General features: G+C 43.8%; 1 long non-coding RNA gene across 50 annotated transcripts in view; it reads right to left on the bottom strand.

Moving 5' to 3' along the window:
* Positions 1–24,744, bottom strand: part of LOC141408332 (uncharacterized) — a 138,627-nt gene that overhangs the window by 83,608 nt on the left and 30,275 nt on the right. For 14 of the 50 annotated variants that reach the window (XR_012422253.1, XR_012422271.1, XR_012422252.1 and 11 more), the window contains 3 exons: positions 21,604–21,698; positions 19,754–19,819; positions 17,237–17,339 (listed from right to left, as the gene is read on the bottom strand). This is a non-coding gene — a long non-coding RNA (uncharacterized lncRNA). Of the gene's footprint in view, positions 1–11,167; positions 12,701–12,730; positions 14,494–14,565; positions 15,965–17,236; positions 17,340–19,753; positions 19,820–21,603; positions 21,699–24,744 lie in introns of those variants that run through there. The other 36 variants (XR_012422287.1, XR_012422296.1, XR_012422275.1 and 33 more) reach the window with 15 other exon arrangements.

Genomic DNA, 24,744 nt, shown 5'->3' with positions numbered 1-24,744 from the left:
AGGCAGGAGAATTGCTTGAACCCGGGAGGCGGAGGTTGCAGTGAGCAGAGATGGCAGCACTGCACTTGAGCCTGGGTGACAGAGCGAGACTTTGTCTCAAAAAAAAAAAAAAAAAAAATCAGATTTTATTTTGAAAGGCAGGTCCAATACTTAAAGAACCTGGTGGGAAATCCTTTTGTGATATGAACACCACTGCCCACAGACACCTCCAATATAACTGTTAGATCATCTATATGAGACCAACAATTCTCCCAAAGGCAGAATGTGGCAGTTGCTGTCAGGAGCTTCTTCCAAAGCACTGACATTCCTGCCCCCACAGACCCTCTGAAGAAGGTAGTTTCTTTTAACCCTTACCCAGGCAGAATTATGGGCTTGGAGTTGGTGTGCTAAGGGTAAAAAGGTGGCCAGGAATACTCAACAGGAAACACAGGCAGGCCAGGTAACAGGCTCCAGTCCCCAGTCCCTCTGGAGCCAGAACCAGCACCTCCCAGTTTGCTTTACCCTTGTAGAGAGTGTAATTTCCAGCAGGGCTAAATATCACGAATGGCGTACAGCCAGAGGGCAGGGCCCTCTGTGTAATCAAAAACCAGAGATGGGTCAGAGAGGTTCCGGATTTAGAATTCAAGCAATGAGAAGGAAGGGAGGTGAAGAGCCTCCTACAGCAGACCTATAAAGTAGGGGCCCTCTCTGGGCAAGATCCAGGTTGCCAGTAGGAAATCTCCTACCTCCATGACCCTCCTCAATTGTTCCAGGGACTCTCAGCAGGCTGATCTTCTAGGAGGAGAGATCCAGTGACTGGGACTCAAGTGATACCAGCTTACCAGTTTTGAAAACACTCCTTCTGCCGGGCGCGGTGGCTCAAGCCTGTAATCCCAGCACTTTGGGAGGCTGAGACGGGTAGATCACGAGGTCAGGAGATCGAGACCATCCTGGCTAACACGGTGAAACCCCGTCTCTACTAAAAAATACAAAAAACTAGCCGGGCGAGGTGGCGGGCGCCTGTAGTCTCAGCTACTCGGGAGGCTGAGGCAGGAGAATGGCGTAAACCCGGGAGGCGGAGCTTGCAGTGAGCTGAGATCCGGCCACTGCACTCCAGCCTGGGCGACAGAGCGAGACTCCGTCTCAAAAAAAGAAAAAAAAAAAGAAAGAAAGAAAACACTCCTTCTTTGTGGAATTACCAGCTCATAGAGCAGAAAAGTCCTATGGTGCCTCCATGTCCTCCCTCTCACTATAAAATCTAAGCAACATGATTTGTCCCTAAACCACCCAGCAAAACTACAGTGTGAGGTTGTGGGAAGACTGTTTCACACAGCTCAACATGCCTCAAGGAGAAAGATTCCACTAGTAATTCTCTCACTCACTCATTTACTGGATCATCATTTTCTGACTGCCCACAATGCACCAAGCACTGAGGTGCAAGATGCCTTGCAGGATTCTTAGCAGACACCAGTCTAGCAATTGCAGGAGAATTTCTGTTAACACTGACCCTGTTGATTCTGAACTCCTCATAGGAGATAATTACATTTTGTATTTATACTATTTGAATGAGTCAGTTAAATAATTTAATCCCATAAGTATGACTGCCTTGAAAAACTGAAGTGACTTAAGGGACTCCTGATTTTCTACTCATTAAAGCAGCTCCTCTCAGGATCTCTATCAGCTAGCGAATACACAAGTGGAGGTACCATGGAATTCCAAAAATAAACAAACCTAATGACTTCACAAATTTTTTTTCTCATTTAACTAACTCAAAAAAGCCCTTCTGTCACTGGTCTAAGTCAATATGCTTTTACTGTATTACTTTCAAAGAAATGAAGCCAGAATTCAATAAAGAAATGAGAAATGAACTTTGAGGATGAATATCTGAGTTTGAATCCTAATTCTGCATTCTCAGATATATTCAGCCTCAAAGTTCATTCCTCATTTCTCCACTCCCTGTCTCTTAGAGATGAATTTTCCAAGGAGGGACAGACAGAGCAAAAGCTGCCGCCTGGAGCTAGGAGCAGTGAAGAGGTGGGCAGAAGAAGAGACAACTGTTACTTGAACGTGGTGGGTGGGCTGAAACAAGACAAAACTATTTTACCTTGGTGGGCTTGGTAATGAAGAGCCATTGTAGGCTCTTGAACAGATAGTGGTGATAAAAGCAGTGATCAGCGCAGGTTTTATGGTGTAGCATGCAAAATGAATGAAGCAGAAAATGAGATTAGAGAAACCAGTTAGTAAGCTGTAATGGCAATACAAGTCTGAAATAATAAGGTAGCAACTAGGGTGGGCAGTGGGATTATAAAGAAATGGATCAATCTTAAGACACTTTATAGAGTAAGCGCTGATTTGACAGTCTCTCAGGTAGGAAGAGGAGAACAGAGTAACAAATCACTGATAACACCAAAGTGTTTGTCTACACCAAAATTGAAAGGTTACCTATCAGTGTACATACAAACAAAAAACAAAAAAAAGTAATAATCCAAAACACACAGGATTCTGTTACCTAAGTCACCATAATGTCACTTTGTAAAGTAATTTTTATTTTTTTCCGAGACAGGGACTCACTCTGTCACCCAAGCTGGAGTGCAATGGCACGATCATGGCTCACTGCAGCCTCAAACTCCTAGGCTCAAGGGATCCTCCCACCTCAGCCTCCCAAAGTGCTGGGATTACAGGCATGAGCCACTGCACCCAGCCTAAAGTAATTTTTAAATGCTGTTGTGGCTGTTGTTTATGATTACTGCCCACTCCTACCTCTCCCTACTCTCTACTCTTTAGGTTCTAATTGAGACCACACACTCCTCTCCAGTGTCTCTCAAGGAGACTTCCGGCAGGAAGGGAAGAACCAAAATACCACCTCCCCTCCAAGCCTGTCAAGGGTGCCAAATCTAGGGGAGTCTCCACTCCCACCTACTGCTTCTACTTTAGAAGTAATTTTTTTCTCTAAATGGAAATCTCCAGCCTATAGAACACTTCCTCTTGGATGTACCTCTAGCTCTTCAAATTCAACCCCAGGAAACAAATCCATCTTCCCCTTCTAGAGGAGTGGCTCCCCTTTCCAGTTAGCCCCATTTCCATCACGACAGGTAACCTTCCAATTTTGGTGTAGACAAACACCTTGGCATTATCAGTGACTTGTTACTCTGTTCTCCTCAAACTCCTGGGCTCAAGCAATCTGCCTGCCTCAACCTCCCAAAGTGCTGGGATTACAGGAATGATGAGCCACTGCACCTAGCCTCTTTCCTTTTTTTTTTTTTTTTTTTTTTTTTTGAGACAGAGTCTTGCTCTGTCACCCAGGCTGGAGGGCAGTGGCGTGATCTCAGCTCACTGCAACCTCCGTCTCCTGCGTTCAGGCCATTCTTGTGCCTCAGTCTCCTGAGCTACTGCTGGGACTACAGGTGTGCACCACCACTCCTGGCTACTTTTGTAGAAACTTCCCAAAGTGTTGGGATTACAGGCAGAAGCCACTGCACCTGGCTGAAATAGCATTTTCTATATGCTTTGTTAGTCACATTTGATTTCATTCTTCTATGACTGTGGTCTATTTTTTTGTAGTATTTGCTTTTTTTCCTATTAATGTGTAAAAGCTCTGTGTACATTAGAGATATGCTGAAAATTGGTTTTTAACCAGTTTGTCGTCGACTTTTAATTTTGCTTATGCTGTTCCTTTTTTTAGCTATTTCATCACCTATTTTCCATTATAGTTTCTGCCTTTAGTGCCATACTTTTAAAAAAATTATCTTCTAGTACATTTATTACTTTAGTTTTTATGTAAAAACTTGTAATCCATCTAGAATTAATTTTGCTACATGGTGACAGAAATTTTTTTTCTTGTCAGCCAGTTGTCCTGTATCATTTGTCCTAACACTATCCTTCCCTGTTGAAACCTAGGTCTGTTTCTGGACTTTCTAATCTATTCTGAGCTCTCCTCCTTGACAAGAATCCTTCTTCCCAGTTGGACTAGTTTTTCATTTATCCACAACAGGTTTTACGAAGGTTGCTGCTTTTATTGTTGCCTTTACCTAGAATATCCTCCTATTTTTCCTCCATAGATCCTTCAATGTAAAACCATTATGAGGATAAGCAGTAAGTGCTATTCAAAACAAGAAATACCTTCAAAAGAGGGAAGATAATGGAAAAGTAAACATCAGAGGGTCTACAGATTATTCTTTGTGTAGCTAAAGAAATATTCATGAAGGCTGGACAGAGTAGCTCATGCTTTTATTCCCAACACTTTGGGAGGCCAAGGAAGTTGAATTGCTTGAGGCCACAGGCCAGTTCGAGACCAGCCTGGGCAACATACCAAGACCCTGTCACTAAAAAACAAAAAAAAAAATAGCCAGGTCTGGTGGTGAGCACCTGTAAGTGCTAGTTACTCAGGGGGCTAAGGTGGGAGGATTGCCTGAGGCCAGGAGTTTGAGGTTACAATGAGCTATGATCACATCATAGCACTTCACTCCAGCCTTGGCAACAGAACAAAACCATGTCTCGAAAAAAAAAAAAAAAAAAGAGGCGTATGAAGCTCTTTACTTCCCTTGGTGGGCTCTGGACACACAGAAGTGAACCCAGAAGTGATTTTAGGATGAAGAGTTTGAGAGAGTTAAATTGCTTGCAAAATAGAATGAGAGAAGTATTTGGAGTTCTAGTGGTAATATGCTAAGGAGAGTTTGCAGAGGAGAGAAAGATTAGATTATAAAAGACCAAGGCTGGCAGGGCGAGGTGGCTCACACCTGTAATCCCAGCACTTTGGGAAGCCGAGGTGGGCAGATCACCCAAGGCTGGGAGTTCAAGACAAGCCTGACCAACAGGGAGAAACCCTGTCTCAATCAAAAATACAAAAATTAGCCAGGCATGATAGTGCATGTCTGTAATCCCAGCTACTTGGGAGGCTGAGGTAGGAGAATCACTTGAACCTGGGAGGCAAAAGTTGCGGTGAGCCGAGATCGTGCCATTGCACTCCAGCCCAGGCAACAAGAGCAAAACTCCGTCTCAGAAAAAAAAAACCAAAAAAACAAAAAACACAAGGCCAACATATGTGGGTGATATGAGTAATGACAAATCCCTACTGGAGGGGTGGGCAAGAGTACTCTGAGGAACAGGAATAACCAGTATTAGAATTCAAGTTGCTTACTTTGTTGCTATGTTCAATGTTCAATTCTCTCCATTATCCCAAACCTTTGATAAAAGTCTGCAACACATATAAAGGCTTTAGCTGTGAGTTCTACATCTGTATCAATGTGGATGGAAACAAGGACAGTGTACTTGATCTAGTAAACCATCCATAATCTGAATAAATTCAGTGGAAGCAAGAGCTCAAAATCAGAGCACCTGGGAATTTGAAGAAATCTGAAGAAGGAATCAGGACAATTCCTGCTGTAAGTTGAAGAATGACATTTTAAGCCAAAACTTTAAGGAAAAGGATGACTCCAGCTAGCTGATGGGTTACACTAGGATGCTGAATCCTTAGACTCTTAAACCAAATTACATGAGGTTCCACAGTGATTTACAGAAACAGCCAGCAGGGGAGGTGCCAATTACTTTGCTTGCACAAGAAACAAACTGAGGATCATACGCCCCACCTCTTCTCCATTCTGCATGCTCCTAAAGAGGTCTTCTGGCCCCTACTGCACCTAAGGGTGGCCTTAGTCAACTCTCAAGTTTTCTCTCAAGGTTCTAGCCCTCAGATGCTTCCTCTCCAGGACTTCCATTTTACTTAAGAGTCTGAATCTCAGCTTAACCTTTAATTGTTCTTGAATAAGAAAAGAAAGAACCACATCCTAGACATCTTACAACCGGAGCCTATTAAATTCCCAGGGGGGGAATAGAAGACAGTGATGCTAAAGCATGTTAATAAATGACCCTAGTTGGTGATGCTTCTAAATCAAGGAAATGAGGAGGAGGAGGAGGAGGTTTGGAATGGGGAAAAAGAATGGTTTGATGAAGAATATAATTTGGCTTGAGACATGCTGAGTTTAAGATGCTTAAGAGCTATCCAGGTTACAATGCCAATAGTGTTTGGCTATTATGAGTAAGAAACTCAGAAGAGAGAGAAATCTAGGTGGGGGATGATAGTACTAAAGTACTTGATGTATTAGTGGTAGCTGAACCAATAAATATAGATGACATCATCTAGAGACAGTACATAGAGGGAGTAGAGACAGTTGGGCATAGTGGCACCCACCTATGTAATCTCAGCTACTCAGGGAGGCTGAGACAGGAGGATTGCTTGAGCACAGGAGTTTGAGGCTGCAGTGAACTGTGATCACACCACCGCATTCTAGCCTGGGTGACAGAGCAAGACTTTGTCTCTTTATTCATTTTTAAAATTTTTATTTATTTTGAGATGGAGTCTTGCTCTGTTGCCCAGGCCGGAGTGCAGTGGCGTGATCTCAGCTCACTGCAACCTAAGACCTTCCCTAACAGCCTTCCTAAAGCTGCTAACAAGTTTTCCAGTTATAGGCCAATAAATACTTAGCAAATGCCAGCTGGGCACGGTGGCTCACGCCCATAATCCCAGGACTTTGGGAGGCCGAGGTGGGTGGATCATGAGGTCAAAAGTTCAAGACCAGCCTGGCCAAGATGGTGAAACCTCGTCTCTACTAAAAGTACAAAAATTAGCAGGGCACATTGGCAGGCACCTGTAATCCCAGCTACTTGGGAGGCTGAAGCAGAAGAATCACTTGAACCCGGGAGGTGGAGGTTTCAGTGAGCCGAGATTGCGCCACTGCATTCCAGCCTGAGTGACAGAGACTCCGACTCAGAAACAAAATAAAGTAACATGGCAAATACCTATAGACCAAAGAAACTACAAGCTCTATTTAAGATCTATGAATGCCCATTTCAAGCCCTCTTCCCACTTTCCAATAAGCAAGTTGACTCCCTGGTCTTCAATTAAAACCATGGTCTTTCAGAAGAAGTGGCAAAAATGGACAAATGCCACAGGCTAACGCCCTAAGGGTGGGGCTTGTATATGCAGAATACTGCTTACTGGATGTTCAAAGAACATACCAAGGACATGGTCCATCTGTATCTAATGTCACGGTCAAAGCTGAGCCTTTCCATCTAGTTTGTCTTATGATTAGCTAAGCCAACTATCTGAGTTGAGATCAGCCAACTAATAGATCTCACTCACGACAATAAAGACACATATATGAGGGTGTCAAGAGGACCCAGTAATTTCTTCATCAGAAGTCTTAGAGATTTCTTTCAGGTGATCTTTCCCTAGCTGTGTTGGTTGGGAATGGCATGCAGGGGAAGTAACTGGCTTGCTCTTTGGTTACTAGCTATGTCAGCTTCAATTCCTGGTACTTGGTCACCCACCCAGTCAGATTTAAATGGCAACCCACCTGTACCACCACCCTGCCCACAGAGCATGAGCTTATCTCGAATTCAAGGATTGAAAAAAATATTATAGTCTAGACTGCCCATAAGATATAGAAGAGAAATTTAATAGGGAAGGTAGAAAATTGATGTCATACCCATTCCATAAAAATGAGCTACTTCCCATTTGGCACTGATCCCCATGTGTAACGTCAAAATCCTGAACTAGTAGTAAGACTTGAGACTGATGCTGAGATGAATATAGTCCCAGAGTAGAAGGAAGTGTGCTCAGAAGTGCTCTAGAGAAATTCTGAAGGAGGTCCAACCTAGGGAAGAGAGCCTCAGAGAAGCCCTCCTATCTTGTATCCAGAAGCCAGTGATGGCCATGGCCATGATGGCACCATAGCATTTACCACTTCCTGTTTCCACTGGGATGGAGAAGAGGATTCAAAGTGGACGAAAGAATGCAGAATTCTTCCTTCCTCCTCATTTCAGAGTTCCATTGTGGATTAGAACTATCTATCCTTTTGCAGACACACAGGAAATAGTGATTATTACCTTCATCTGGAATTTCAGATGAAGGTAATAGTAACATTATCTTCATCTGGAATTACTCCATTTGATGTCCATTCCTTTGGAATAAATATTCACTCTTTCCAAAACTGTACTCCACCAAACACATATTCTGTAAGATTTTAATAAATATTCCTTCAGGAAAAAAAAAAAAAAAAGGATCTCTAGTTAAATACGTTTGAAAAATGTTACATATTCTACTTCCCTTTTGGAGTTTTACAATGCATATTAAAAGCTCTTTTTGAGGTGGAGGCAGCTGGACAGCTAACATGAAATCCAGGGCAAGAGCTCAACGAAGCTGAGAGCCTTGTTCTAGAAGGCAGCGGGACAGACTAGCATGACATCTAATTAGCCCAAAGAGTAGATGGCAAAGTTCAAGGTGGTCAACACAGGGAGATCTGTGCATGGACAGAACTCTACCTACTAAAGCCTAGATGCAAGAAAAGGCTCTAGTATCAGATAAGTGACCTGGCTAGGGGAAGGCTGGACAGTCCCTGGTAAGGGACTGACAGCAGGGCTTTAGTCCTGGACAGGGTTAGGAAGTCCAGGCAGAGAAACAAGACAACGCTTGTATTTCTAGGTAAAAGTCAAAATAAAGGTGAGACGGCGGGAAAGCAGAAACTGATAGGCAGAGAGCTGTCATTCAGGGCACAGAACACATGCCCAGGAGTTCCTTCCTACTGGAGACACTGGTTCTAATATCCTAGTGATCAGCAGATCCTGCTTTCCACTAGACCTCATGTATGAGGCTGCAGGGGTTGAGAGGAGAGAAAATGGTGTGGGAGGTTCAGAAATCTCAAGTAGTGCGTATTCCATTAAAGTAGGAGGTACAGACCTTGCCAAACTTGGGGGATAGGGAGGAGAGGCCGTTCCTAGGCTGCCCACTAGGGAAATGTGTCCAAAAAAATTAGCTACAACCCAAGAGTCCTCAGTAAAGCCAAAAGTCTGGATCAAAAATAAAGTGCTCTAGACTTAGGATAGGAATATGGACAGTGAAATTGAACCTCAGGGTGGAGGCATCTATAAACCCAATTGTAAGGAGCTCAGAAAGGCACTGAGATTTGAGTTGCCTCTGCAAAATATGCCCTTAGGGGAGAAAATGCTGTGAGAATTCTAATCATAAAGGCAGTTAGAGAGCACTGGTGAATGAAAGATGATGCCAAGTCAACTAGGAAGGGTCTCTCTTTGGCAGAACTCGGGCCAATAAAGTCGTATGCCTTCTTTGGGAGGCCAAGGTGGGTGTATCACCTGAGGCCAGGAGTTCGAGACCAGCCTGGCCAACAAGGTGAAACCCTATCTCTACTAAAAATACAAAAATTACCTGAGTGTGGTGGTGCGTGCCTGTAATCCCAGCTACTTGGGACGCTAAGGCAGGAGAATCACTTGAACCCAGGAGGTGGAAGTTGCAGTGAGCCAAGATTGCTCTACCGCACTCCAGCCTGGGTGGCAGAGTGAGACTCTGTCTCAAAAAAAAAAAAAAAAGTTGTATGTCTTAATCATAGGGACTATCTTCACAGCTTCTGGATCAGCTATTTTGGCTCCACAAAATTAGTGCACAAGGAGGAACTGTACCTTTGCATGGACACCTCAAGTGCTTTGTCATTGCTTCTGGCATGGCTTATTTTGCTTTCCGGTAAAGCTCTTAGCATAGCTCATTGGGAAATTGAGACCAGAAGTTGTCCGTGACCACCAGCCACGAAGGAAATGCCCTACCCTTGTTGCCACTGGTGGCCTCTTTTGCGCCACCATTTTGCATCATTTCTCGGAAGCTGTGCCTCCCCCCTTCTAAGATCTGTGACAGTCTTGTCTGAGGACATCACAGTAAACCACAGACCCAAAGGTCCAGCACTCCTGGTTACATTCTAGCTGTCAGCAGCTCTCCACACAACACTGTGCCTCCATCCGAACGCGCTGGTGGGAAATCTGTCTACTCAGCATACCCTCTTTGGGGGTCATGGGCCTCCATAACCATCACCCTCAGCTGCTTGTTTTTTCTCAGACAAAACTGCGAAGGAAACCAAGTATTTCTTTAGGGACCCAGCATCTCTCTTCAAGGCCTTTATCTCAAACTCATTGGCGTCTCCTTCCTGTCCCTACAACTAGGAGCACAGTGCCTTCTCCTCTCTATCCCTTCCTCAGTCTAGTTCTCAGAAATCAATCTTATAAACTCATTCACACTTCCACTTAACATGACCAAGATGTTTCACAATCAAAACCCTTCCTGGAGTCTCTTCATTTTTAACAGGGTCTCAAAGATTTAAATCAAGAAAAAGAAATTTCAATTGTGGGATTCCAAGCAATAGCAAACAGCCAGGACAAGTTTTTGAGGGGCAGGACACATTCTTGGTGCCTGAAATTATACCACTTGACAGACCAGCTCTTTGTATTCCATCACCTGACACCTTCAAGCCATCTCTTCTGCTAGCCCAGGGGCCAGCATCCCTGAATGTGTGCCAGCACCCACTGCTATCTGTCTCCCTTGGAAAAGAAAAAAAGAGACACACATAATTTTTTGTTTGTTTGTTTTTTGAGACGGAGTTTCACTCTTGTTGCCCAGGCTAGAGTGCAATGACACGATCTCCCTCTCGGGTTCAGGCGATTCTCCTGCCACAGCCTCCCAAGTGGCTGGGATTACAGACATGAGCCACCATGCCCAGCTAATTTTGTATTTTTAGTAGAGACAGGGTTTCTCCATGTCAGTCAGGCTCGTCTCAAAGTACCGACATCAGGTAATCCGCCCGCCTCGGCCTCCCAAAGTGCTGGGATTACAGGTGTGAGCCACCGCGCCTGGCCGAGACACCTCTTATTTACTCAGTAATCATTCAATGTTAACAGTCACAAAACAGGTGCCACCAGCTCCAGTACATGCAATAACACACCACACCCTCACCTCTAGCCCCATCACAGCTGACTTTGTGAGCCACATCAACAGATTTTATGTAGATGATAAGACAGAGCCACTTTAGTAGCAAACCAATTACCAGTGGTGTTTTGACACGTGTGGCCTACACTGTGATGAAGAACAAAGACTTCTTGAAATCCTCACCTACAGCCAATTGGTATCTTTCCCACATATGTTGTTGCAGCATCTCTATATATAGAATCTAGTACTCTATAAACAGAATGTTCTAGCTAAACACGTACCAACAAGCAAATCGCGAGGTAGGTAAAGACAGCATCTCATCACCCTTCTTTCTCCCACCCTTTCCTAAATCTCACCAGGGACAGAAAAGCTCTGTGAAAACAGCATGGGTTTTGGCGTTGTACAGACTTGAGGAGAAATAAATCCTAGCTCAGCCCTTTTATTAGCTGTGTGACCTTGGACAAGTTATATAACTTCTTTTTCAGCTTGCTCACGTGCAAAAAATGGGAATACTTTATTGGTTTGTACTACAATTAAATTATATATGAAAGCATCTAATACATGCCTGGCTCTCAACGGACACAAGTTTCTGTTATCCATCTAAACTATCATGTACCTGGTATCCTCAAGCTATCAAAGCCAATGTGTGTGCCCCACACAAATCTTTTCTTTACTAAACCCTATTGAAGCTGCCATCCCCTACAAGAGCTGATCTAATCACACTGTTAAAAGGAATGCAATTCTGATGAAATGAATTCAAGTAAAACATAAACAACATTGCTGGGTTTCTATACTAACTCTGGGTTGGGGGGTATTTCTGCATTTAAAAAAGAAGCCTGGTTGGGAGGCCGAGGCAGGTGGATCAATTGAGGTCAGGAGTTCGAGACAAGCCTGGCCAACATGGTGAAACCCCATCTCTACTAAAAAACAAAAATTAGCCAGGCATGATGGCACACACCTATAATTTCAGCTACTTGGGAGGCTGAGGTGAGAGAATCACTTAAACCCAGAGGCAGAGGTTGCAGTGAGCCAAGATCACACCACTGCACTCCAAGCTGGGCAACAGAGCGAGACTCTAAAAAAGAAGCCTGGAAATTCAAATGAGAGGCAGGATGTGCAATGGTGAGGTTCTCCTAAAGGACAAGAGACCAGTATTCACCTTTTCCACTGCAAGCACAGCCTCTTTTCACTCTCTCTGCGGAAGATGAGAAACCAATCCGAGCTACAGAACATCAGCTCAGATTGCTGAATGTCACACCTCAAATCAACAGCAGGTCCAGAATAGAACTTGGAGCCTTGGCTACCCCTCCTGCTCTAGTCAGCACATGTCACTTCCTTACCCAGGAAGTTATGGTGTTGTTTTTTTGTTTTCCCTAGGAGGTTTCCAACACTATTTTAAACTCTTTGGACTCAAAGCAACAGGATTTGACTATGGTCACAGCCTTGAAACTGTGTGTGGGAGGCCTGGACCTTACTTCTAGCATCACACCTTTTTTAAATGGTCTCAACAAGGCCCAGATTAATACAGGTGGTACAATGAACCTATGTCTTGACTTGTCTCTTAGTGATCCAGGAAGGAGGATCACAGAGAAATTTCTAGGTTTTCCACATACAGGATCACAGAAGCAGATTATTCGGGCTAAAATCAGCCTAAGTATAATCATGTGACACATGTGCTATGCTGACTATAAATCACAATTCAGCATGGGAATTCTCATTATTAGGAACTCTTTGGCAGTATGTATGTTCTCCTTTGACTTTCCTGGCAAGACCCTAGTGAGCCAAGGGCACTAGCTCAGGCTAGGGTCTGAGAAGCCAAACACCCTTGGGGGAGGGAGGGTGGTGGAAAAGGCTGGCTGGCAGCTTCAGCAGGTGGTATAAAGGGGAACTGAAGGTGAAGTCTAGGGTGAGGGAAGGACTGGTCCAGGCAGGATTACTCAACAGCATGTGCTCAGGGAACTGGCAAAACAAGAACAACAACAACAAATATTTTAAGTTATTTTATATTTATCAAAGTGGTAACCATGGTAAAAATCAGAATTTTGCTGCATTTTCTTTACATTTTGCTAGGTTTCTTTATACTTATTTTGCATTTACACTGCTTTTAAAATACATACTGAGGGATGAAAGTATGAGGGACATCATAATTTTTCTATTGCTTAAGACTGTTAAATTCTTAATCTGGCCTCTAACTTCAGGAACAAGCAAGGAAAGTCAAGAGTTTGAACTTTCCAGGTCAATATTCATTTCTTCATTCAATAAATATTTCTTGAGGGATTAGTAAGTATCAGGCCTTTGCTCAGTCCTGGGATGCAGCAGCAAACAAAAGAGATGTGGTTCCCGGAGTTCAGTTTACTGAGTGTGGGTAAGAACAAGAACAGGATCTAAAGCCAAAAGTCTTATTGGAAAAGAGGCAAGATTCCACAGCCAGCAATGAAATGCCAATAGAAAAGCCCATATTCAGGGAGATGAGCTGGTTCAGAAAATGGTCTCATCCCCTCACTCACTTTGACAGGGGAGACAGCCACTGTGGTAGGTTGAATTCATCAATGTAAGTGCCCTCACAGCCAATGCCACCATGAAACTGCCCCTTCTCTGTTCACAGCCATGTAACTATAAGCTATGTGCAAGATGTTGAAAGCTCCAAAGAAAAACACAAGATTTGAATTGTCTACTGACAGAAATTCTAGAAGGTATACTACGCCAGAAGTGGGAAGTACAAAACCAACTGCCAGAGGCAGCTGGGGGATCCTCCCCCGACATTGTCACTACACTTCTCTGACACTGCATGAAAAGTAAAAATAAAGACAGAATAGGAAAGGGAAAATAAAGGGGAGCGGGGAAGAGGGATTGAAGAAGAGATCGGGTGAGATGGTCAGGCTACAGTCAGAAGCCTCGTGAGAGGAGTTTCCGATTTACGGTATGAAGCAGGCAAGACATGAAGAAAGGCTATGGCCTGATGTGTTAGAAAAACGAGTCACGGGCCAGGTGTGGTGGCTCATGCCTGTAATCCCAGCACTTTGGGAGGCTGAGGCAGGTGGATCACAAGGTCAAGAGATCGAGACCATCCTGGCCAACACAGTGAAATGCCATCTCTACTAAAAATACAAAACTTAGGTGGGCGTGGCAGCGTGTGCCTGTAATCCCAGCTACTCAAGAGGCCAAGGCAGGAGAATTGCTTAAACCCGGGAGGCGGAGGTTGCAGTGAGCCGAGATTGCGCCACAGCACTCCAGCCTGGTGACAGAACGACACTCTGTCTCCAAAAAAAAAAAAGGGGGGCCGAGCAGGGTCGCTCACCCCTGTAATCCCAGCACTTTGGGAGGCCGAGGTGGGCGGATCATGAAGTCAGGAGATTGAGACCATCCTGGCTAACACGTTGAAACCCCATCTCCACTAAAAAAGCCGGGCGTGGTGGCAGGCGCCTGTAGTCCCATCGGGAGGCCGAGGCAGGAGAATGGCGTGAACCCGGGAGGCAGAGGTTGCAGTGAGCTGAGATCGCGCCACTGCACTCCAGCCTGGGCGACAGTGCGAAACTCTGTCTCAAAAAAAAAAAAAAAAAAAGAAAAGAAAAAAGAAAAATGAGTCATTCCAGCAGCTCAGCTCCAGCACGGTCAGAACGTGATGGCCATGGTAAAGGTGGAGAGCCAACAACAGCAACAGCAGGAGGTACAGAATCTATGCACAGCCAGCACAGTAGGGGCCTACAGAGATCTCAAAGTGTTTGACTTCTCTGGGCCTCAGTTTCCTTTATCTGAAAATGAAGATGGTAAGAGTGTACATTAATTACCTAGGACTGCCATAAAATTACCACAAACTACATGGCTTAAAACAACAGAAATTTATTCTCTCGCAGTTCAGGAAGCTACAAGTCTGAAATCCAGGTGTCAGTAGGGCCATGCTCCCTCTGAAGTCCCTAGGGAAGAATCCTTCCTTGTCTCTTCTAGTTTCTGGTGGTCGCTGGCAATCCTTGGAGGGCTGCAGCCATTCCTTAGCTGGCAGCAGCATAACTGCAATCTCTGCCTCCATCTTCATGTGGCCATCTTCCCTCTGTGTCTCTCTCTTCTTATGACAACACCAGTCACTAGACTAGGACTTCCCAGTTAAACTTCATCTCAACTTGATTATGTGTGCAAGGACCGTATTTCCAAGTAAGATCACATTCATAGGTTCTGGGGCAACATGAATTCTGGGGGATACTATTCAATTTGGTACAGAGCACCAACCTCCTAAGAAGTTTATACATGTAAGGTATTATACTTAGGACCATGACTGGCACACAATATGTGTTGTGTAAAGGTTGGCTACTCTTCTTCAACATCTCTGGCAGGTAGCTGTTGCCAAAAGGGTATGTAGGTATGTTCTGTTATGTAAGAATCACCCTCCCTCCATTTTGAGTCAGAGGCAAGAAACTGAATGAAACTAGAGTTCTGAAATAAGCAGATTAGGGCAGAGCTAGAGCACACGTTTATTACCATTCAGTACCCCTTATCAATATCCTAGCAATATTCTCAGGTTGGAGTGAAAAAATACCTGCTACAAGCACTTGTTTTTTGAACAACATAGACTTTATCATTCCAAATGAACAATGGCCCTTCAAAGCAGTCCCCTTGTTAGGATCTGCCTTGGAAGACCCTTCAAAGCCAGCCAAGAAGCTGCAGCAGAGAGACAGCAGTCTCGTAACTTACAATTCAGACTGTAAGTTCTGATCCCAAACTGTTTTACATGGTATATTCACCCCATGGTTTGGTAATGAAATGACCTTTGGCTGTATCCAAACATTAAATCCATTCTCTGAGATGGAGATTTGCTATTTCTGAGGATGTGATATTCAAAATAACAAGCCACTTTCAAATTAGGGAAGAGGAGAACAGATTAAAGGCTCCTGCTCTTACTTCTCCTTCTTTAATGAATGAATTTGGGACAGCTACCCAACTGAAAAAAATACATAAGGCGGGGCGCGGTGGCTCACGCCTGTAATCCCAGCACTTTCGGAGGCCGAGGCGGGCAGATCACAAGGTCAGAAGTTCGAGACCAGCCTGGCCAACATAGTGAAACCCAGTCTCTACTAAAAATACAAAAGTTAGCCTGGAATGGTGGCACGTGCCTGTAGTCCCAGGTACTTGCAAGGCTGAGGCAGGAGAATCGCTTGAACCCGGGAAGCAGAGGTTGTGGTGAGCCGAGAACACGCCACTGCACTCCAGCCTGGGCAACAGTGAGTGAGACTTCGTCAAAAAAAAAGAAAAGAAAAAAGAAATACAGCCAGATTCCAACCACTCTCTTCATATCAAAATAAATACCAGATGGATCAAAGATTTAAATTTAAAGATAAAAGATTTAAACACACAGAGTACTCAAAAAGAACAAGTAACTATTTTTGTAATTTTGAGGTGGGGAAGCATGCTTTTTCTTTTTTTTTGAGACAGAGTCTTGCTCTGTCACCCAGGCTGGAGTGCAGTGGCCAGATCTCAGCTCACTGCAAGCTCCTCCTCTCGGGTTCACGCCATTCTCCTGCCTCAGCCTCCCGAGTAGCTGGGACTACAGGCACCCGCCACTTTGCCCGTCTAGTTTTTTTTGTATTTTTTAGTAGAGACGGGGTTTCACCGTATCAGCCAGGATGGTCTCGATCTCCTGACCTCGTGATCCGCCTGTCTCGGCCTCCCAAAGTGCTGGGATTACAGGCTTGAGCCACCGCGCCTGGCCATGGGAAGCATGCTTTTTCTAAACATTGGTCTAGTAGCAGGAAAAATTATAAGGGAAGAGATTTTCTGACTACTTAAAAACGTAAAATTTGCATACAGAAAAAAAGCTGCATAAACAAAGTTGAAAGGAAATGACAAAATGGGAACAATTCTGTATTATATATGATAGTCGACACGTTAAGTCTTACAAATAAAAAAAAATTATTGGAAAAAATGTGCAGGCAAGGTGCAGTGCTTCACGCCTGTAACCCCCAATGCTTTGGGAGCCCAAGGCGGGAGGAGCACTTCAGTCTAAAGTTCAAGATCAGTCTGGGCTGCAAGAACCCATCTCTAAAAAAAAAAAAAATTAGCCGGGTGTGGCAGCAGGCACCTGTAGTCCCAGCTGCTCACGAGGCTGAGGCAGGAAGATCTCTTGAGCCCAGGAGTTCAAGGCTACAGTGAGCTATGATTGCACCACTGCACTCCAGCCTAGACAACAAACCAAGACCCTGTCTCTAAGAGGAAAAAAAAAAAAATTCAAAAGTCATGAATAACTGATTTAAAGAAAAAATAGAAAGGTCCAAAATACATCTGAAAATTCAACCTTTAATATTCAAATAAATGAAAATTAAATCATACTTATTGAGTGCTATGTTTCAGTTACTATTTATTCTAAGCATTTTACTTGGATTTATTCCTCACAATAACCCTATAAAATAAGTGCTATCATTACCTCACAATAACCCTATAAAACAGGCGCTATCATGCCTACTTTACCACGATGAAATTGAAGGACAGAGAAGGTAAATGACTTACCTAAGGTCACCCAGTTAGTAAATGGCTGAGTCAGAATTCATCCCCTATCAGGCTGGCTCCAAAGTCACATTCTTAACCACTGTGGTACAAGACCATGTCTTACCTGTTAGATGAAGAAGACAAGAAATACAACACCCAATGTTATCAAAAGCATGGGAAAACAGGCAATCTCATGTGCTGCTAATATAAGTTTACATTCTTAAGGGTAGTTTGGCTCCATGAATTGACATTTTAAATATGCATACCTTTTAACTCAGCAGGTGAATTTCTTGGAATTCATCCTGAAGAGATAGTGCACAAGCATGTAGAGATGTATATATCAAGTGTTTATCACAGAATGCTCACAATAATCAAAATATTGCAAATAAAAGCCCAGTAAGTATACCAAATGTCCAACAAATTCATTCACTCAACAAATATTTATTGAGCATCAATGATGTACCAGGAACTGTTCTCAATACCAGGTATAGAGCATGGATAAAAGAAAAAAGGGCCAGGCATGGTGGTTGACGCCTGTAATCCCAGCACTTTGAGAGGCTGAGGAGGGAGGATTGCTTGAACCTACGAGTTTGAGACCAGCCTGGGCCACACAGTGAGACCCCCATCGTCAGAAAACATTTTTTAAAATAGCTGGGTGAAGCAGCACATGCCTGTAGTCCCAATTACTTGAGAGGCTGAGGTAAGAGGATCACTTAAGCTCAGGAGATGGAAGTTGCAGTGAGTCGAGATCATGCCACTGCACTCTAGTGTGGGTGACAGAGCGAGACCCTGTCTCCAAAAAAAGGGGAGAAACACTCATTCTATGATACAGAATGGGATACTGCCTGATTCTAGCATAATAAAACAATCTTTAAAATAAAAATCCCCGTCTTCATGGAGCTTATATTCTAATGGAGGGAAGTTAGGCAATAAGCAAATAAATGAGAAGAGTATATATCAGGTGATGCTAAATGCTATAGAGAAAAATACAGAAGGGAAGAGAGATAGGGAAGAAAGGGGGATTGTTATCTTGTTAACGGAGTCAAAGAAGACCCCATTGATAACAGGTAAAACAAATGGATTAAATATTAGAGAATAATAGCAGTATGATATATCCACTCACTGAACTATAATTCAGCCCTTTTTTCTGTATTTATTGACATGAAAATGTCCTCAATCAAGTGAAATCAAGTGAAAAAAGATGATAAGACAGTAACAAGGTATGACTCCACTGATATAAAATAACATGTATATATATGCTCATATTCCAACTGGGAGAGTGGACCAACATCTAACAAGATTAATACTGAGTAAGGGTCCAGGCTGAGTGCCAGGCAACAGGATAAGCAGTATGTTTGTTCACACACCCATTCACTGATCCTCCTCCCAATACCTATACTTTGCTCCAGAAAGAATTTAAGGACAGCGAATCTACACACCCCCTCAAGTTCTTTATTTCTCTCATCCTTTCTCTCTTCTTCCCAGAAGCCAGGCCAGTGACAGTGTGAAAAACGTACATAAAAAGGATGGAAGGAAACCTCTACAGAATCTGGATGGGATTCCTCTTATTTCAACACATAGGAAACAGGTCCTGGGAAGCACAACTCCTCCCTGCACACCTGCAGGATTTGAAGCAAAGCTACCTGACTCAGATTCCCTATTTTATCCCCTACTAAACCCAAGATGCCCTGCAGGGACAGCTGGGAGCAAGCCTGGCTCATCATATGGAGGTGACAGGCCACAGGAAGCCAGAGCTCTACCCTTGGTACACAAGGCCTGTATCTTTCTATGAGCAGAAATGACAGAGTCAAACCGTTTTTGGCCCCTACCCTGTCCTCTCATCCATGCCTGTACTCATAAGCTATCCTGGCTAAGTTAATTCATGCTCAACCCCCTATATTCACCGCCTTGCCCAGTTACCCCAGAGATTCACAGATTTCCCCAGTAAGAGACTAAGTGCCTACCAAGAAAGCTGCCTAGAGTGACCAGACATGTTAGTGTGATTCAAACATTTCCAGTCTTGGGTGAGGGTAGCCAGGGTTCAGATCTATCTGCTCTTAGATATGTAGGAGCAGACTACACTTCTTGTTTGACCATAAATCCACAAACAAGGAACTGGAAACTTTCCAAAGGCGAAATCCACATTGTTGTTGCCTGTATCTTTAGCCTGGGGTAGGGGGGGTATAGGCACACGAGTGGAGGCAGGGCACCCAGGGAAAGACTCAACTACTTCAAAACATTTCTCACATACTGTCACCTTCTGGACACCAACTATAAGCCAGGCTCTGTGTTAAGTGCTTTCATATACTACTGACAAAAAAAGCAAAATCACTTTTATCAAATATTCCTACTACGTGCTACTGAATTTAAGACGCCAAAAGCACATTCAGGTCCAGCTGCCCTGCCGATAATTAAATATTCAGGCTTGATGTTAAGCAGAGGATAGAAACCTGAGATTCTCTCCTCAGGGTTATCACAGAAGTGTACATACTATCAAGTCAGATTCTTCAGGCTCCAATCTGGCTCCAGCTCTCTTACCTGTGCTTTCAGCAGGAAACATCACAAACACTCATGTACACATCTCAAGTCCCCAACACACTTGGTCTGCAAGTGGAAGAAATTTCCTGCTAGAAATGGGTACCACATGAGGTAGAAAAAACCAAAAGTAATCACACTTCTTCAGCAGAGGAACCTCTTTCTCCACTTTCATCTCTGCCAAATATGTATTTATTGAACAACTCATATTATGCTCATCACTACAGGATACAAGATGCCTCCTGCCTTCAAAAATTTACTCCATTAGGGAAAACAAAATCAACACATAGGAAGCATGTCATAAAAATAAGAGGACTTGCCGGGCACAGTGGTTCATGCCTGTAATCCCAGCACTTTGGGAAGCTGAGGCGGGTGGATCACAAGGTCAGGAGTTCAAGATCAGCCTGGCCAAAATGGTGAAACCTCGTCTCTACTAAATATACAAAAATTAGCCAGGCATGGTGGCAGGCGCCTGTAATCCCAGCTACTCAGGAGGCTGAGGCAGGAGAATCGCTTGAACCTGGGAGGTGGAGGTTGCAGTGAGCTGGTATCGTGCCACTGCACTACAGCCTGGGTGACAGAGTGAGACTTCGTCTCAAAAAAAATAAAAAAAATAAATAAATAAGAGGGCTCCAGGATTTCTAGTGCATGGAACAGGAAAAAAGAGATGCTGGTAAAACAAATGGAAAAGTATGTAAAATAAGACAAATGGTGGGATGTCCTGGTATATACAGCTATCTTCAATTTCAAATAACCACATCTCCCCTTTTTGGTTCCATTCCTAGTAGAGTGATATTTTACTTCAAGAAAAATCTCCAATACAAACATCTGAGACATAAAGTTGGGGATCATTCATAAGGCAAAAAGGAGTCTCCTCTTTGCTGTAAAGTTAACTAAGATATGATTTAACCACCCCTCAAACTATCCCTGTATCATACATACATACATACATACATACATACATATACATACAATGTTTATACCCAACTTTTCAGGATCACATTTATAAGGTGAAGCAAAGTAGTTTTAAAAAGTATTCAGGACAGGCGAGGTGGCTCACGCCTATAATCCCAGCACTTTGGGAGGCCGAGACAGGTGGATCACCTGAGGTCAGGAGTTTGAGACCAGCCTGGCCAACATGGTGAAACCCTGTCTCTATTAAAAATACGAAAATTAGCCAGGCATGGTGGCGCATGCCTGTAATTCCAGCTACTCAGGAGGCTGAGGCAGGAGAATCACTGGAACCCGGGAGGCAGAGGCTGCAGTGAGCAGAGATCGCACCACTGAACTCTGAACGCCACTGGGCAACAGAGCAAGACTCTGTCTCAAAAAAAAAGAAAAAGACACGTGCACATGTGTGTTTATTGCAGCACTATTTACAATAGCAAAGACATGGAACCAACACAAATGCCCATCAATGATAGACTGGATAAAGAAAATATGGTACATATACACCATGGAATACTATGCACCCATAAAAAGGAATGAGATCACGTCCTTTGCAGGGGCATGGATGAAGCTGGAAGTCATCATCCTCAGCAAACTAACACAGGAACATAATACCAAACACCACATGTTCTCACTCGTAAGTGGGAGCTGAACATTGAGAACACATGGACACAGAGAGGGGAATAACACACACCAGGGCTGCTGGGGGGTGGGAGGTGGGGGGTGAGGGGAGGGAACTTAGAGGACAGGTCAATAGGTGCAGCAAACCACCATGGCACACATACACCTATGTAACAAACCTGCACGTTCTACACATGTATCCAGTTTTGGTTTTTTTGTTTTTTAGAATAAAGAAAAAAAATTTTATAAAGGCAATGTATCAGGTTGGGTGTGATAGCACATGCCTGTAATCCTGACACTTGGGAGGCCAAGACGGGAGGATTGCTTGAGGCGAGGAGTTCAAGACCAGCCCGGGCAACATAGCAAGAAGACTCTGTCTCTACAAAAAAATTAAAAATTAAAAAATAAAATATTTTAAAAGGCAATGTATTGATGAAGAATGGCTAAACTATGATGCATACATAAAATGGAATATTATTCGGCCTTAAACTGGAAAGAAATCCTATCACATGTTACAACATGGATGAACCCTAACACATGCTAAGTAAAATAAGCCCATCACACACACAAAAATACTGTATGACTCTATTTATATGAGGTAGTGAAGTATTCAAATTCATAGAAACAGAAAGTAGAATGGTGGTACCAGAGAGAAAAGAGGGGTAGGGCAAGTAGAGTTGTTGTTTAATGGGTACAGAGTTTCAGTTTTGCAAGATGAAGTAGTTCTGGAGATCTGTTGCACAAAATGTGAATATACCTAAGACTACTAAAACGTAAAGACTTAAAAATGGTTAAAATGGCAAATTTTATGTTTGTTTTTTACTATTTCTCATACACTTAAAAATGGTTAAGAAGGTAAATTTTATGTGTCTGTTTTTTACCACAACTGCTTTTTTTTTTTTGAGATGGAGTCTTGCTCTGTCACACAGGCTGGAGTGCAGTGGCGCGATCTCAGCTCCCTGCCACTGCAACCTTCACCTCCTGGGTTCAAGTGATTCTCCTGTCTCAGCCTCCCAAGTAGCTAGGATTATAGGTATGCGCCACCTCACCCAGCTAATTTTTTTTGTATTTTTAGTAGCAACTGGGTTTTGCCATGTTGGGCAGGCTGGTCTTGAACTCCTGACAAGGTGATCCACCCGCCTCAGCCTCCCAAAGTGCTAGGATTACAGGCATAAGCCATCGTGCCCAGCTCACAATTACTCTTTTTAAAAAGGTAATGTTCATATGGGGAAAAAAAAATTCAGCAACAGAGAAGGATATTAAAAAACAAAAAGGCCAGGCATGGTGGCTCATGCCTATAATCCCAGCACTTTGGGAGGCCAAGGCAGGTAGATTGCTTGAGTTCACGTGTTCTAGACCAGCCTGGGCAACATGGCAAAACCCCATATCTATTGAAAAAAAAAAAAGAAAGAAGAAAAAAGAAAACTTTCAGAAACAGTATGGGTATATAACAAGTATACAGAGTTTCTCCTCTTTTTACATACAAATGCTAACACTAGTACACTAGCCATAAAAACTATTCTGCACGTTAGTTTTCTCTTAATGACAGATCTTGGAGATTGTTCCATACCAGCGTGTTTGTGTATATCTGTGCAATTTTTCTTTTTCCTGCAACCAACCATCCATCTTTTTTTTTTTTTTTTTTTTTTTTTGAGACAGGATCTTGCTCTGTTGCCCGGGCTGGAGTGCAATGGGATGATCTCGGCTCACTGCAACCTCCGCCTCCCAGGTTCCAGCAACTCTCTTGCTTCAGCCTCCCAAGTAGCTGGGATTACAGGCATGCACCACCACGTCCAGCTAATTACTGTATTTTTAGTAGAGATGGGGTTTCACCATGTTGGCCAGGCTGGTCTTGAACTCTTGACCTCAAGTGATTCACCGGCCTCGGCCTCCCAAAATGTTGGGATTATAGGCATGAGCCACCACACCCAGCCAGTAAAAAGGTTTTTTTGGTTTTTTTGGTTTCTTTGGTTTTTTTTTTTTAGAGGGAGTCTTGCTCTGTGGCCAGGCTGAAGTGTAGTGGCACAATCTCGGCTCACTGCAACCTCCGCCTCAAGTTCAAGCAATTCTCCTGCCTCAGCCTCCCGAGTAGCTGGGACTACAGGTGAGTGCCACCACACCCAGCTAATTTTTTGTATTTTTAGTAGAGACAGGGTTTCACCATGTTGGCCAGGATGGTCTTGACCTCTTGACCTCGTGATCTGCCCGCCTCAGCCTCCAAAAGGCTGGGATTACAGGCGTGAGCCACCATGGCCGGCCAGTAAAATGTATTTTTAAAGCAAAACATATTAAGGACTTTGCAGATCAATTTTGCACAGCTTTTCCCTCAACAAATATGTTCAGGCCAGGCATGGTGGCTCATGCCTGTAATCCCAGCACTTTGAGAGGCCGAGGCGAGAGGACTGCTTGAGCCCAGTTCAAGACCAACATGGGCAACATAGATCCCACCTCTGCAAAAAAAGAAATTAGCCAGGCATGGTGGCTCAAGCCTGCAGTCCTAGCTACATGGGAGGGTGAGGTGAGAGGATCACTGCCGCTTGGGAGGTTGAGGCTGCAGTGAGTGGAGACTGCACCACTGCACTCCAGCCTGGGTGACAGTGCTAGCTAGACCCTGACTCCAAAAAAAAAAAAAAGTTCAGATTTCACTCTTTATATATCCTCCAGGAAAACTGAGTTAATGATTGATATTTTCTTTGGTTTGACTTGAGTAACATTTTCACCTCAGCTCATTTCTTTTTTTGTTTTTCTTCTTTTGAGATGGGGTCTTGCTCTGTTGCCCAGCCTGGAGTACAGTGGCACCACCTCTGCTGTCCTGGCATCCCAAAGTGCTGGGATTACAGGTGTCAGCCAACGCACCTGGCCAAGCTTATTTCTACTAGGCTGTATGTGTTGGCTTTATCAGTACCACAAGGAATCGTGGATACGATCAAGGAAATACATGAAATACACATCATCCTTTCAATGCTATGGTCACTCTTTACACTCTGCTGTCTTTATCAATGGCTTGTCAAAAGTATTCATTTTATTGTGTTTAACTCTGAGGAAACTGAGTCTCACTCTGTCACCCAGGCTGCAGTTAACCTCCACCTCTTGGGTTCAAGCAACCTTTACCTCCCAGGTTCAACCAATTCTCCTGCCTCAGCCTCCCAAGTAGCTGGGACTACAGGCACGCGGCACTGCACCCAGCTAATTTTTGTATTTTTTGTAGAGAGAGTGTTTTGCCATGTGGGCTAGGCTGGTCTGAAACTCTTGGCCTCAAGTGATCGCCTGCGTCAGCCTACCAAAGTGCTGCAATTACAGGTGTAAGTACAGGTGTAAGCCACCGTGCCCGGACTCTGCAGAAATTTTTTTTTGAGACAAAGTCTTGCTCTTGTCTCCCAGGCTGGAGTGCAATGGCATGATCTTGGCTCATTGCAACCTCCACC

This window comes from Macaca fascicularis, chromosome 13 (genome assembly GCF_037993035.2).
Source record: "Macaca fascicularis isolate 582-1 chromosome 13, T2T-MFA8v1.1".
Lineage (NCBI taxonomy): Eukaryota > Metazoa > Chordata > Mammalia > Primates > Cercopithecidae > Macaca > Macaca fascicularis.
Note: the sequence above shows the minus strand (reverse complement) of the source record. Positions and strands in the feature narration are given on the sequence as shown.